The 13343-nt window shown below is 39.5% G+C and overlaps 1 protein-coding gene across 2 annotated transcripts in view; it reads left to right on the top strand.

Annotated features, from left to right (window-relative positions):
* The first annotated feature begins 8008 nt into the window (after positions 1–8008).
* The window catches only part of LOC146505184 (tenascin-N-like), a 31727-nt gene continuing 26392 nt past the window's right edge, over positions 8009–13343 (top strand). Inside the window, exon 1 of one of the 2 annotated variants that reach the window (XM_085182776.1) lies at positions 8009–8290. The gene's annotated coding sequence lies outside the window, so the exon portion shown is untranslated. The remainder of the gene's footprint in view (positions 8291–13343) is intronic. The other variant, XR_014877582.1, reaches the window with a different exon arrangement.

A 13343-nucleotide genomic window follows, 5' to 3' on the forward strand; every position in this document is an offset into this window, starting at 1 on the left:
CCACTGATAAGCGTGATAGATTAATAAACATGTATAAAGTGGGCTTGTTAAACAGTCTGATAGGAGAAAGTCAATGAGCACGCAATAAAGTGGACTTGTTAGGGACAGTTTACCATCAGCCTTGATAAAGTTTAACTTCATTTGTATTGAAAGACAGACTTTAAAGAAGATTCTTATTTGAAACTGGTGATAAAATCCAGGTCAGATACAGTTACATTCAAGCATACAGTACACACTACTGCTCAAAGGTCAGAGGTCAGTTAGAAAAGTCCCTGATTTTAATAGAAAATTGGCTTTAATGTAACATCACATGAAGTTTATCAGTAATGTTTCACAGCTTTAATCAAATCCTTCATCATCCATAAGTTGTGATGGAAAAATGTCTGCAAGCGTGCAGGAGCCCATTTTTAGAGACAATCACTCCTGTGTTATAATGTTCATTGAAGTTTATCAGGTCAGACGACCAACAGATGATAAGAAATATAATCTTACTAATTATTAGAGTTGAAAAGTACTTTGCTAAGCAAATTTCAATGAGGTTAGGCTGGAGCTTGAGACGTTAACATAAAAGGTTCAGTTGGTGATGCATGAAAGAAAATAATTTTCTTCTACAAATCTATTGGAGAATTCTGATTGTAAGAAATGAAAAATATTCAAAGAGTGAAACTGTTAAAAAAAGTGAAGGTTTTGTGCAGCTGGGTGTTGCAGCCCCTTTAGAGGAAAATGAAAACTTGGTTTTATGACGTTAAAAACAAACACTGGGATGATCCAGACACATTTATTGTTTCTTTAATCACCACAATAGTTTCAGTTTGTGCAAAAATCTTTAAAAAGCTGTTTTGAGTGATAAGTTAGGCTTTAATGTGTTAAGCTTGCATTAGATAAGACAATGTACCACTGAACACAGGAGGGATTATTGCTGAAAATGGGTCTCTGAACACCTCTGTAGATATTCTATTAAAAATCATTCATGATTTGTGATCAGTGTTAATATTAAGCATTTATATGATTATTTTGATAAATTGCTGTGATTCAATCTGAAACCTAGTTTGAGTCTATTCTGAAAACAAGACATTTCTAATTCACCTCAGACTTTTGAGCTGTAGTCTACATTGTAATGATAGTGTATGGTTATTGATTAGAGCAGATGATATGAGACTATCAGGAGAGACTGTTAAAAAGTTATGAGCTGTCTTGATGCAGAGAAAGTGGAGTTTGTCATCCTGGAGCTGCTGCCAAGATTGAATGATGCTCTGCCTCTGTGGTCAAGTTCAGACATAGGCTTTAAGCAACCATGAGCCACTGATAAGCGTGATAGATTAATAAGCATGTATAAAGTGGACTTGTTAAACAGTCTGATAGGAGAAAGTCAATGAGCACGCAATAAAGTGGACTTGTTAGGGACAGTTTACCATCAGCCTTGATAAAGTTTAACTTCATTTGTATTGAAAGACAGACTTTAAAGAAGATTCTTATTTGAAACTGGTGATAAAATCCAGGTCAGATACAGTTACATACAAGCATACAGTACACACTACTGCTCAAAGGTCAGAGGTCAGTTAGAAAAGTCCCTGATTTTAATAGAAAACTGGCTTTAATGTAACATCACATGAAGTTTATCAGTAATGTTTCACAGCTTTAATCAAATCCTTCATCATCCATAAGTTGTGATGGAAAAATGTCTGCAAGCGTGCAGGAGCCCATTTTTAGAGACAATCACTCCTGTGTTATAATGTTCATTGAAGTTTATCAGGTCAGACGACCAACAGATGATAAGAAATATAATCTTACTAATTATTAGAGTTGAAAAGTACTTTGCTAAGCAAAATTCAATGAGGTTAGGCTGGAGATTGAGACGTTAACATAAAAGGTTCAGTTGGTGATGCATGAAAGAAAATAATTTTCTTCTACAAATCTATTGGAGAATTCTGATTGTAAGAAACGAAAAATAATCAAAGACTGAAAGAGTTGCACACAGTAGAAATTTTGTATTCATCGTTTATCTTGGTTTTCTTCTGATTTTAGTATCTATTTGTGAGTGTAGTTTTTATTTGCATGATTTTATTCTTTTTGTATCGCATGTTTTTAGTGTGTCATTCTACGTTGTTTTAATCCACTGTGGATTAGCTGGGCATTGGAAAAATTAGCTGATAGTGATCACATGTTGAGGCATAGGTGTGTCCAGAGGTGTCCTTTCAGCTGTTTTATAGGTCGTATTAAAAGGAAGCAAGCTGAGCACTGGAAGGAGAGAGGCCCTAGATTGGAAGAGGAACGCATGAAGGCCAGGTGGAAAAGAGGGAGCCGCTGCGTGATCGTGGGTCGTGCGACGCCTCGTCTGGAGACCGGTCAGCGTGAATTGGTGACCCCGTCCCGACAGCAGGAACGGCGACAGTAGGAGACAACGTGTGTGATTGACATCAGGGCAGATGTATACCACTGCCTGCATTTGTCAGCAGCGTCTCACTGTTGTTCACTGGGTGCAGCCGTGTTGGGAGAGGGTCGCCATGGCTATAAGCCAGGGCAGCTTCCGGGATGATGGTTCTGGCTCCTATTTGTTTTTACTTACAGGTGATGACGTGAGGGGAGTCGCGGTGGTATCGAGTGACGGACTCCAATGCAGAATGTGAACTGGGCTGGGATGTGATGGGCCCAGTGGACGGACGAGACTGGGACAGGAGGCTCCTCATCTGCCTGACACGAGGCTGGCATGGACCCCGCTCAGCAAGAGGAATTTCTGTCCAGCTCAAGAATACACAAGGAATATTCGTCCTGGGTTGTGGGACTGGGTGGGATTTCTGTGCATGAAGAGAATTGTATTTTGACCAGTTTTAGAATAATCTTATCCAGTCTCAGTGGGAATTTTAGCATATCGAGAAAATTTCATTGTATACTTTATTTCTTAGTATCTGGTTTGTTTTATTCCTGCTGTCCACCTCGTGGAATAAACATGAATGAAACAATACTTTCCTGTCAAAAACAATATTTTAGTCAAGGCTAGCGGAAAGTTTCATATATATCATGAACATCTTTCCTCTTTGTCTTCCTATAGTTTAGTTTCATTTTCTTACCCCAACCGGTGGAGGCAGATGGCCCCTCCCTGATTCTGGTTCTGCCGAAAATGGAGTTTTTCCTTCCCACTGTTGCCAAGTTCTTGCTAATTGGGGGTCATTTGATTGTTGGGGCTTTCTCTGTATTATTGCACAACCTTTATCTTACCATATATTTCAAGTTTATATGTTGTGAATTGGCTTGATTTAAATCAAATTGAACTCATTCAATTAAAACCAAATATAACTTGTAATCCAATCTATTCAAATGTAAAGTCATCTCACTCAATTTGGACAAGCACTGAAAAATACACTGACATCCTCTGTTTCCCAATTAACAGATCAGAGGTTGATGTTTTATTCATGACTCAATACTTGAATGGTTTTATCCTGTTTATAAATAAACATTTAAAAAGGACATTGCTTCATTGTCTGATTCATTCTTTGTCTGTGTCAGTCCTTAATACACACACATGTATACAATAATTCTAGTTGCCACAGTCTCCAGAGATCCTATGCTCTGTTTTCTTATACTTTTCTTCACTGTTTACCTCATTTTGCCCAATAAAATGTACATTTTTGTAAACAATGACTTGTTTTGGGCCATTAAAAAAACTGTCTCCATATGAGGACGTACTTGAAGAGAAAAAGTCACCACTTTGCATTTTACAAATCAAGTAAACAAACACGGGGCTGTTTATCATATAACTAACTTTTAGGTCTGTGGGATGGAAGGATGGGAGCTTTAAATGTTGTGCCTCCATAATTATTCTAGAGTCTTTACAATGTTCAGCCCCTGCTGTGAATTGGTGCTACATACATAAACTTGGAATGAATTAATCCACCTGTTCACAGGAGATCACAGGAAGATGACACCAAACATCAGAAGATCTTATTGTGCGCCACAGTAAAAGGGTGGTTTCTTGGGGCTAAAAGCACATAATAAACTACAGCAGAAGCTCAAATAAAGTAGGAAATAAGCAGGCAGTACTTGATCAGCTAATGCACGTTTCCCACTTTTATTGTTGCCTCATTCACTAACAGTTCAATGGTGCAAGATTACCATACACAGAATTAGGATATCTGCTTGACACATCTATGCTGTACAGCGAATGGATTATAATTATTACAAATACAGTAAACATATTTACATTTTAGTTCAAGCTCCATACAACATAGATATTTACAAAGTATGAAAATGAAACCGGTCTGACAAATAATAAACAGCGTTAATGACGTTTTTTTTTTTCTTTTCTTTTGGTGAACAAATCTGAAAGGGGGCGTGGTTAACTGATATTAATTGTCTGAGGTGGAAAATATCATGGCTAGTTTTGTTTGAAAGGCATCAACAGAAAAACACACACAGATGTATATGAGGTACATTTGAGACTTGATCTGTGCATAGGTGCATCTTTGATGTGCAGCTCAGAGATCCACAATCCAACACGTTTCTGTTTCTCTGACCGTCAGGCTGGCTGACCCGAGGTCACGTCAGAGCTTTATTTTTCATCTATATGTAACAGACAGTTGGTACCTCTCCTTCCACGCATTTCATACGACACAGCAGACAGACTGCTGGTTGGTTGACCAGAGTTTTTCAATACCTTTCTGCATTAACACATCTCGAGAGGCGTAGGCGCCAAAAAGTGAATCCGAAGCCAAATGTAGCAGCTGCAGCACGGCACACAGAGCAAATATTTTCATGGGGTAGTATCAGAAATAAGACCTTTGAATATGTAGTCCCTTTAACTTCTTTCCTTCTATTAAACCATTCATTCATTCTTTTTCCTTACGTCCTTCTAACCTTTTCACTGTGTTTTCTTTGCGTCTTTACAACAAGAGTGTAAAGTTAATAGCAGTAAATGTCAAGGCTTTCTGATTCTCAGTGAGATAGAGCGAGCTAGAGGAGCGGAGAGGGATGTGTTAAATGAGGGTTAACTACCACACTCATCCCAGAACAGACTAACCCTGTTAGTGAGTCAGTATTTTACTCACTCACTAACTGACACTGGCACTATCGGGGGTTTAGAGGCGGCGTATGTACACAGATTGAGGAGGATCTAAGTATGACGTGGATGACAGAGGAAATCGGGCGTGGCCCTCCTGTCAAAGTTCCATAAAGCCTTTGAATGAAATCAAACGTCGTTGTGATAGTGATGTACACTGTCTTGTTGGTACATATGTATTAATCTAATAAACTTAAACCTACACCATCCTCCCTATTCTGGTATTCTAAACAGTACTTAGCCGAAACCCAAAGACTGCTTCAGTTAACTTCCTGAACGATCTACAACATATGGTGGAAACCTGAAATTAAGACAGAGAAGACTAGAGGTGAGACATGACCATTACTGAATATTAAAAATAATAAATGACAGATTTAGTGATATTTTCATAAACTATTTATTTACCACATCAATAAACAGCATGGCAGGGCAAAATATTTTTTCTAACATGGCAACCTTTGCCACCGTGGCAGCACGGTGGTTAGCACTGTTGCGGCACAGCAAGAAGGTCCTGAGTTCAATTCCAACATTAGGCCGGGGTCTTTCTGTGTGGAGTTTGCATGTTCTCCCCGTGTTTGCGTGGGTTCCCTCCGGGTACTCTGGCTTCCTCCCACCGTCCAAAGACATGCAGCTTGTGGGGATAGGTTAACTGGATAATCCAAATTGTCACTAGGTGTGAGTGCGAATGGTTGTTTGTTCCTGTGTGTTGGCCCTGCGACAGACTGGTGACCTGTCCAGGGTGTACCCTGCCTCTCGCCCTGGGATAGGCTCCAGTGACCCTGGAAAGGATAAGTGGAAGTGAATGAATGGCAACCTTTTAAAAGTGAAAGGAGACAGAAAGACAGGTGAGAAAGAATTAAACTTAACTGACTTTTTGATGGTATTTTACACAAAGTACTAGTACAGTATCTAGAAAATGTGGGAAAATACTGGCATCATGTACAGTACTTTCTTCTGAAGAAATTATGTTGGGACCCTGAAAAAAACTTACTATGTACAATAATGGATTTCTATACATTTGACATCAGATGAAAACTTTGGTTGTAAGATTTGGATAATTATTTATTAAAAGTTAGAAATTTTAAATGAGAATAAGAAAGAAAAGTATTTCTTTGTGCCCCCCTTTCCCTGTTAATGCTCTACCTGGCCTTTTTATGTTTCCCTCTCACCAGATAACCAGCAGCTTTTATGGCTCCAACAAACACCAGCTGATACTAGAAAGTAATATTAAATCAATTCTAACAACAGCTTATCAAGTTTAAAGGCGCTTCTGCTGTTTAACACGACCTCCACTAGTTTCCTCTTTCTGGCGCAAAGCGGGAGATAAACAAGCAAGAAAGACGGGACTTGCGGCAGAAACGCTGATCAGCTGATCATTGATCAGTTTCATGATTGAAGTAGCAGCAGGAGAGGGAGGGGGGAGAATGAGAGAAGAAGAGGCAGCTGACAGCGTAAAGACACAGAATAACTCCAGCTTTTTGTCTTTTTTTTAATTGTAGCTGAAGTATGGGACAAATCCGTGTATTTTCAGCTCAATACAAACATGTAATATTAACTCTGAATACCAGAGGATTCCGTTTTTTACAGGATGGTAGGCAACTCTACTAACTAACCATATGAATAAAATAAAGTTCACCAGTAACATCATAGCACCCACCCAACTGTATAGAAACTCCATCATGCTAGCTAGTACACAGTACAAGTTATTGTAACTGACTGTAAAAAGTTAGCACAACGAAAATAAACTACACCTAAACTTGGTTTGACCCAGATAGACTGCAGGTCATAACTTCTTACCTGAAGCTCATTTCACCTGACAGTCGGACCCGCGGCCTCCTTGGGTCTCTCCACCTCCGCCTCCCCTTTTCCCCATCCACCTGCTGGCTTCCACCACTTGCTAATTTTACTGAAGCTGTGAAAGCTCCACCACAGCCACTACCAAACAATTGAGTTATTTTTACACGTCTGCCAGCATCTGTCCAATCCGCCACCTTTCACTGTTTACACAGTTAAGAAAAAAAGACAACAACAACAAAACATCGGCCCATTTAAAACGAAAAATTACCATCGGCCCACCCGGCAAATACCCAGTATGCCCGATGGCCAGTCCAGCTATGCCCCACAGACAGACTGAGGCCCCGCAGCTATTTTTCGGTAAGTTAAATGTGTTTGTGGCCACTGTCCTTAGCTAGGTCCTGAAATCTAGGCAGCTAAGATGAGAAGTGGGCTCTTCGGGGAAACTTGTTTTGTAAAGTTGGTTTAGCTAATCCGTAGAGGCGAATGACTTGAGCGTGACTAAAGAAATTATGAGAAAAGCACTGTGTTGCTCTTTTGTCCAGTCATTGATGCTAGCTAAGAGGATGTAATAAATATGTAATAAAGGCAAGATAACAGAGATGAAAAAGGAGTGGTTGTTGAGAAATAAGTGGTGTGCAGGCAAAAAAAACAAACAGGTGTGAGTGTGTAAAATTTGGTGAGTATTTGAGTGCAAAAATGTGTGGTCTCCAACTAATGGAAAAGGCTGGTCACGCGATGTGCACGTAGTGTTCTTTAAATAGAAGAATTTTTCCCGTTCTCATAGCCCGTCATGTGGCGACATGTGGCGGGCTAGCAGGTTAGTAACATACAGGCCCGGGTTCGAGCCCTCGGTTCACCTGGCTCTGTATGTTCACCTGCTAGGGGGAGGTCCAGGCAGGTGATCTTGGAGTGAAAATTCTAAGGGATGATCCTTGTTCAGCCTGGGCTTCCCCTGACTTTTTTGTTTTGTTTCTTTTTTTTTCTTTTACCTACCAGAAACAAACAGACCTCCTTGTTGTCATGGCTACCAAGGACCACTCTTCTTGTGCCAACAAGTCATTGCCTCACAAAACATTATTTCCTATGTTTCCCTGTGTTTTTTTTTTATTTTTATCTCTTGTGTTTTAGACAACAAAAATAAAAGAAAAAGATCTACAGATTCAGGCTTTTCTTTACCTGTGGTAGTCGCGTAGAATGACGTCACTGAAACTGGTTTAATATGAAAACAAACTTTCTCAAAAAAAAAAAAAAAAAGAAGAAGAAGTGGGTCGGCGTGTCATCTTTACCGAGCACCATACATGTTTTGCCTCACATTAAAATTATTATTTTTCCTTTTCAAAAGTAATTCAGAGAGAAAAAAACAGAGAAGTCAAATATATCAAATTTGCACTAATTCTACAGCCCGGCAGGTGGCGCAGAGCACTTGCCGGCTCCTGGCAGGTTGAAGCACAGACAGGCGCAAGTTCGATTCTCACTCCAGTCACTCCAAATCCTCTCTGTAGCTTCGGTCTGCTAGGGGGATTCCTGGTCTGCGCAGGGAATCCCGATGTATTTTTCTTTTTTGGGGTGTTGGGGCCTTTATTTATAAAGCTGGGACTATCTCCGTTGTCATGGCTACCAAGAACAACGCCAGCTTGGGGGAGAGCGGAGAGCGATAAGCACAGATTCATTCATCCTTTCTCCACTTTCTTTTCACAGCTGCTGCAGTGGGAAACGCTGGGACTTGTGTGGCTATGCAGTTTTTGCGTTGTTGGCAGCTTTTAAGGACCAGCCTTGAATTTTACACATTTGATAAGTGAAGACTGGATGTTTAGTGACGAGAGCTGGGATAATCTGGACAGAATCTGCAGGCTGCATCTCCAAATCAGAAATGGCTTTAGATCTGATGCTAGCAGACAGGCATGCATGTCTCAGGGTGATTACACACTAACACATTGTGATTAATCACACACATTTGTATACATTTTATTCACAAGATAAAAAAAAAAAAACACTATACAAAATGTGTTTTTGTGACAGGCTGCTAGTAACAAAGTGCTTAAAGATTTAAAATTGGTTCTTTCCCAAGTTTTCTGTTATGTGCATACACATTCCTCGACTTAGGTGCTTTTTAGTTCTCCAATAATGGTCAGTGCAAAGTGTTTACACGAACAAAAAACAAACAAACAAAAAACATTACTCAGAAAATGGTCAGGTACAAGAACTGGACTAAAAAGGAGTGGAAAAACCAGATAATGTCCAAAGAAATACTTCAGCGTGTGGCTCACGACTTTTGCACAGTACTGTAAATGTTATTAATAATGAAAGATGTCAAAATGTAGCTTTCTCATTTTTAAAAAATTCCCGTACACATTATTCTTTTCTTCTAGTGAAGGTGCCTCCTCCTTCTGACTTTAGGGTAACTAATTTCTCAGACAGTCAATGCTAATGTGCTAAGTCACATTAGCAGCAGTGTTCAGCCTAAAAAATACACAAGTTAAAAGTCATGCATTTGAGTCATGCATCCATATTATTTGTTTATTTATTAAATTATTTTTGAGACACTGTTAGTTGTTAGAAGCCAGTGTTTTAATGATAGGACATATATGACAGTAATGAGACAACCTAAGATATCCAAGATTACCACAAAAACACAAATAGAATCACAGAAAGCGTGTTTCTCTCCCGTTAGTCTTTAGGCCCAGTTACCTTTTACTTTTCTGTGGTCAGTAGCCCTTCATGTCATATTCTGTCTCTATGTGCAATATAGCATTACTAATACAATAACCTGTACGTAAATGAACTTCATTGTGTAATTGATGGCAGTTGTCAAAGTACTAGTCACTTAAAGGTTAAATTTCACATCTAAATTCTCATCTTTGAATAACTAGAACTCTGAGCTATGAAATAAATGTAGTGAGGTTAAAGTATCAAATCAAAGTAAAAACACTTTGCTCTGCTGCCAAAATAATTTCCTCCTTTAAAGGAACAAAGTGAGTGTTAAGTGTTGTTAGCTGTGGTACTTTATCTCTTCTATGATGTTGCTGCAGGGTCTGGTGGAGGCCCAACCAGCCTCACGGTTTCTGATGAGACTGCCGTCAGCATGGTGATCAGCTGCGTACCTCCCAATGCTCATGTCCTCCAGTATCACATGTCTTACATGGCTTTAACTGGAGCTGATAGCCAGGATCACACTGTGAGTGGGTTGTAGTCATTACATCTTCACCTCTTCTGGGCTTCAGCCGGCTGTCATGTGTCAGAATTCCAGAAATTCCATAAGTCCCAAAACTTTAAATGAGTTCTGACTGTGTTGGGATGATAGTGTTTGTTGTCTACAGGTGCTGGTCCCTGGTGGAGAGAAGCAGGTGATGCTGGAGTCACGATACACGTTACAGCATGTTGGTCACCGCTGAGTACCACAACAGAGAAGGAGGTAGCGGTTCAGCTCAGGGCAAAACTGGTGAGTCAAACAAGGAAAGATGCCAAGACAGCTCAAGTGCAACTTCCAGTTAAGACCGACAGGCTTACATGCAAAAAGTGCAAATGTCCCATTACTTTACCCTTACAGGAGGACATGCATACTTTAAGGTTTCCACATATAGAAACATCAAGGTTTTTGGGCAGTATTGTTTCTACAGCAGTACACGTACAGTCATTTTGGTCCAGAAACACAGATTCCTTTCTCTGCATAATGATGGGTTCTCTGAACAATGAGACAGCAGCCAGCACAGGTACAATAACAATACTGCTCTTGATACTTGGTTGGAAGTTCAAAAATTACTGGGTGCACTGTGTCTGTGTTTATTGTCCATGCTAGTGAGCAGATGACATTCTTTGGCTTTGTGTTTTTTGTTTGTTTTCTGGCCTTTTTCTGTCTCTCTAGACACTTTGTGGGTAAGCAGTGCAAGTGTGGTCAGGTCAGACCACTCCAGTATCTGTGTGTCATGGAGACCAGTATCTGCCGTTGATGGATATCCTATTGTAATCCGGGATGTAAAAGGTATTCTGTAATCACGTCTACAGTGATGTGAAAAGGTGTTTGCCCCCTTCCTGATTTCCTAGTGTTTTGCAAATGTATCACACTTACATGTTTCAGATCATCAAACTCATTTTAATATTAGACACAGATAAGACAAGTTAATACAAAATGCAGTTTTTAAATGATGATTTCATAGATTAGGGAGAAAGATTATCCAAACCTCCCTGGTCCTGTGTAAAAACAAATTGCCCCTCTTGTTAAATCACGAGTTAACTGTGATTAACCAATTTTGGAAACCTCGGTTCAGTGTTACTAAACACACTCAGGCCTGATTAATTGCAGACTTGTGAATCAAGAAATCAGTTAAATAGAACCTGTCTGACAAAGTGAAACAGGCTAAAAGACCTCAAAACGCAACACATCGTGTCACCAGCCATCCTCCTGGTCCTCAGTGTTAATGCCCACTTAACTGGGTCCTTCATTTACGCAAATTTGCGCAGGGTCAGTAAATCTAGTAGTAGGGACTTGCACCAGGAAAAAAAGGGGTCAGTAATTCTAGTGTTAATATTAAGCATTTATATGATTATTTTGATAAATTGCTGTGATTCAATCTGAAACCTAATTTGAGTCTATTCTGAAAACAAGACATTTCTAATTCACCTCAGAATTTTGAGCTGTAGTCTACATTGTAATGATAGTGTATGGTTATTGATTAGAGCAGATGATATGAGACTATCAGGAGAGACTGTTAAAAAGTTATGAGCTGTCTTGATGCAGAGAAAGTGGAGTTTGTCATCCTGGAGCTGCTGCCAAGATTGAATGATGCTCTGCCTCTGTGGTCAAGTTCAGACATAGGCTTTAAGCAACCATGAGCCACTGATAAGCGTGATAGATTAATAAGCATGTATAAAGTGGACTTGTTAAACAGTCTGATAGGAGAAAGTCAATGAGCACGCAATAAAGTGGACTTGTTAGGGACAGTTTACCATCAGCCTTGATAAAGTTTAACTTCATTTGTATTGAAAGACAGACTTTAAAGAAGATTATTTGAAACTGGTGATAAAATCCAGGTCAGATACAGTTACATACAAGCATACAGTACACACTACTGCTCAAAGGTCAGAGGTCAGTTAGAAAAGTCCCTGATTTTAATAGAAAATTGGCTTTAATGTAACATCACATGAAGTTTATCAGTAATGTTTCACAGCTTTAATCAAATCCTTCATCATCCATAAGTTGTGATGGGAAAATGTCTGCAAGCGTGCAGGAGCCCAGTTTTAGAGACAATCACTCCTGTGTTATAATGTTCATTGAAGTTTATCAGGTCAGACGACCAACAGATGATAAGAAATATAATCTTACTAATTATTAGAGTTGAAAAGTACTTTGCTAAGCAAAATTCAATGAGGTTAGGCTGGAGCTTGAGACGTTAACATAAAAGGTTCAGTTGGTGATGCATGAAAGAAAATAATTTTCTTCTACAAATCTATTGGAGAATTCTGATTGTAAGAAATGAAAAATATTCAAAGACTGAAAGAGTTGCACACAGTAGAAATTTTGTATTCATCGTTTATCTTGGTTTTCTTCTGATTTTAGTATCCATTTGTGAGTGTAGTTTTTATTTGCATGTGTGGCAGCACGAGGTGAGAATAAAGTAAATACTCTTCACAATTTTTAAAGACAACGCCACTCTGGGAATGTCACCCAGAGAATAATCAGTAACACTAATCACCACGAAGGCAGTTAGGTTTGTTATACTCAGTACAGAGACGAGGTTCAATGTTAAAACAAATTGACAATTTATTAACAATTATCTAAAACACAGTATAAAAACAGTCATAAAAATCCATGTACAAATATGCTTAAAATATATTCAGAGCTGAGGCTTACCAGTGGAGGGGCAGGGATGCCACGCACAAACTCAAAAGAAAACACACCAAGACACAAGTGCAACACAAAAATCACACACTCACACTAATAAATTAAACAAGGCAGGTGTGTACACTCAAGGGATCCCACCACCAAGGCACCCTGGTCTCCTCCACGTCGGCACTCCGCATCTGAATAAAAGAAACAAAGAAAAGTTGAATAGATAACAAAATTAATGTAGCACTGGGGGATAACCCTACTGCAGGACCACACTGGTGATCTGCAGCTATAAAAAGGGCCTCCCACCAGTGGTGTAACAAAAATCCAAACTACAAATCAAAAACAGAAAAACAACAATCGGGATAAGACTTTAAAATCTGGAGCAAACGGGATCGCCGTATTACTCCAACTAGCCGTCTGCCCGACTATAAATTAATCATACGCTCATCAATATGTACGCCAGCTGACTCCCATAACCGGCGTGCATATGGCCGCTGTCCACGCCGACGTCCACGTTAAAAAGCGGACAGCAGCAGGAAAAGAAACTTCACAACGGGAACAGACGGTAAAAGCCAAGCAAAGCAAAGCAGCAGCACTTCAGTTAGTGTGGCGTTGCGTAAAACCAAGGCCCACACTTCCTGCAAAGCATAATAAATAATTACTATA

The sequence above is a fragment of the Neolamprologus multifasciatus genome, chromosome 13, assembly GCF_963576455.1.
Source record: "Neolamprologus multifasciatus chromosome 13, fNeoMul1.2, whole genome shotgun sequence".
Classification (NCBI taxonomy): Eukaryota; Metazoa; Chordata; class Actinopteri; order Cichliformes; family Cichlidae; genus Neolamprologus; species Neolamprologus multifasciatus.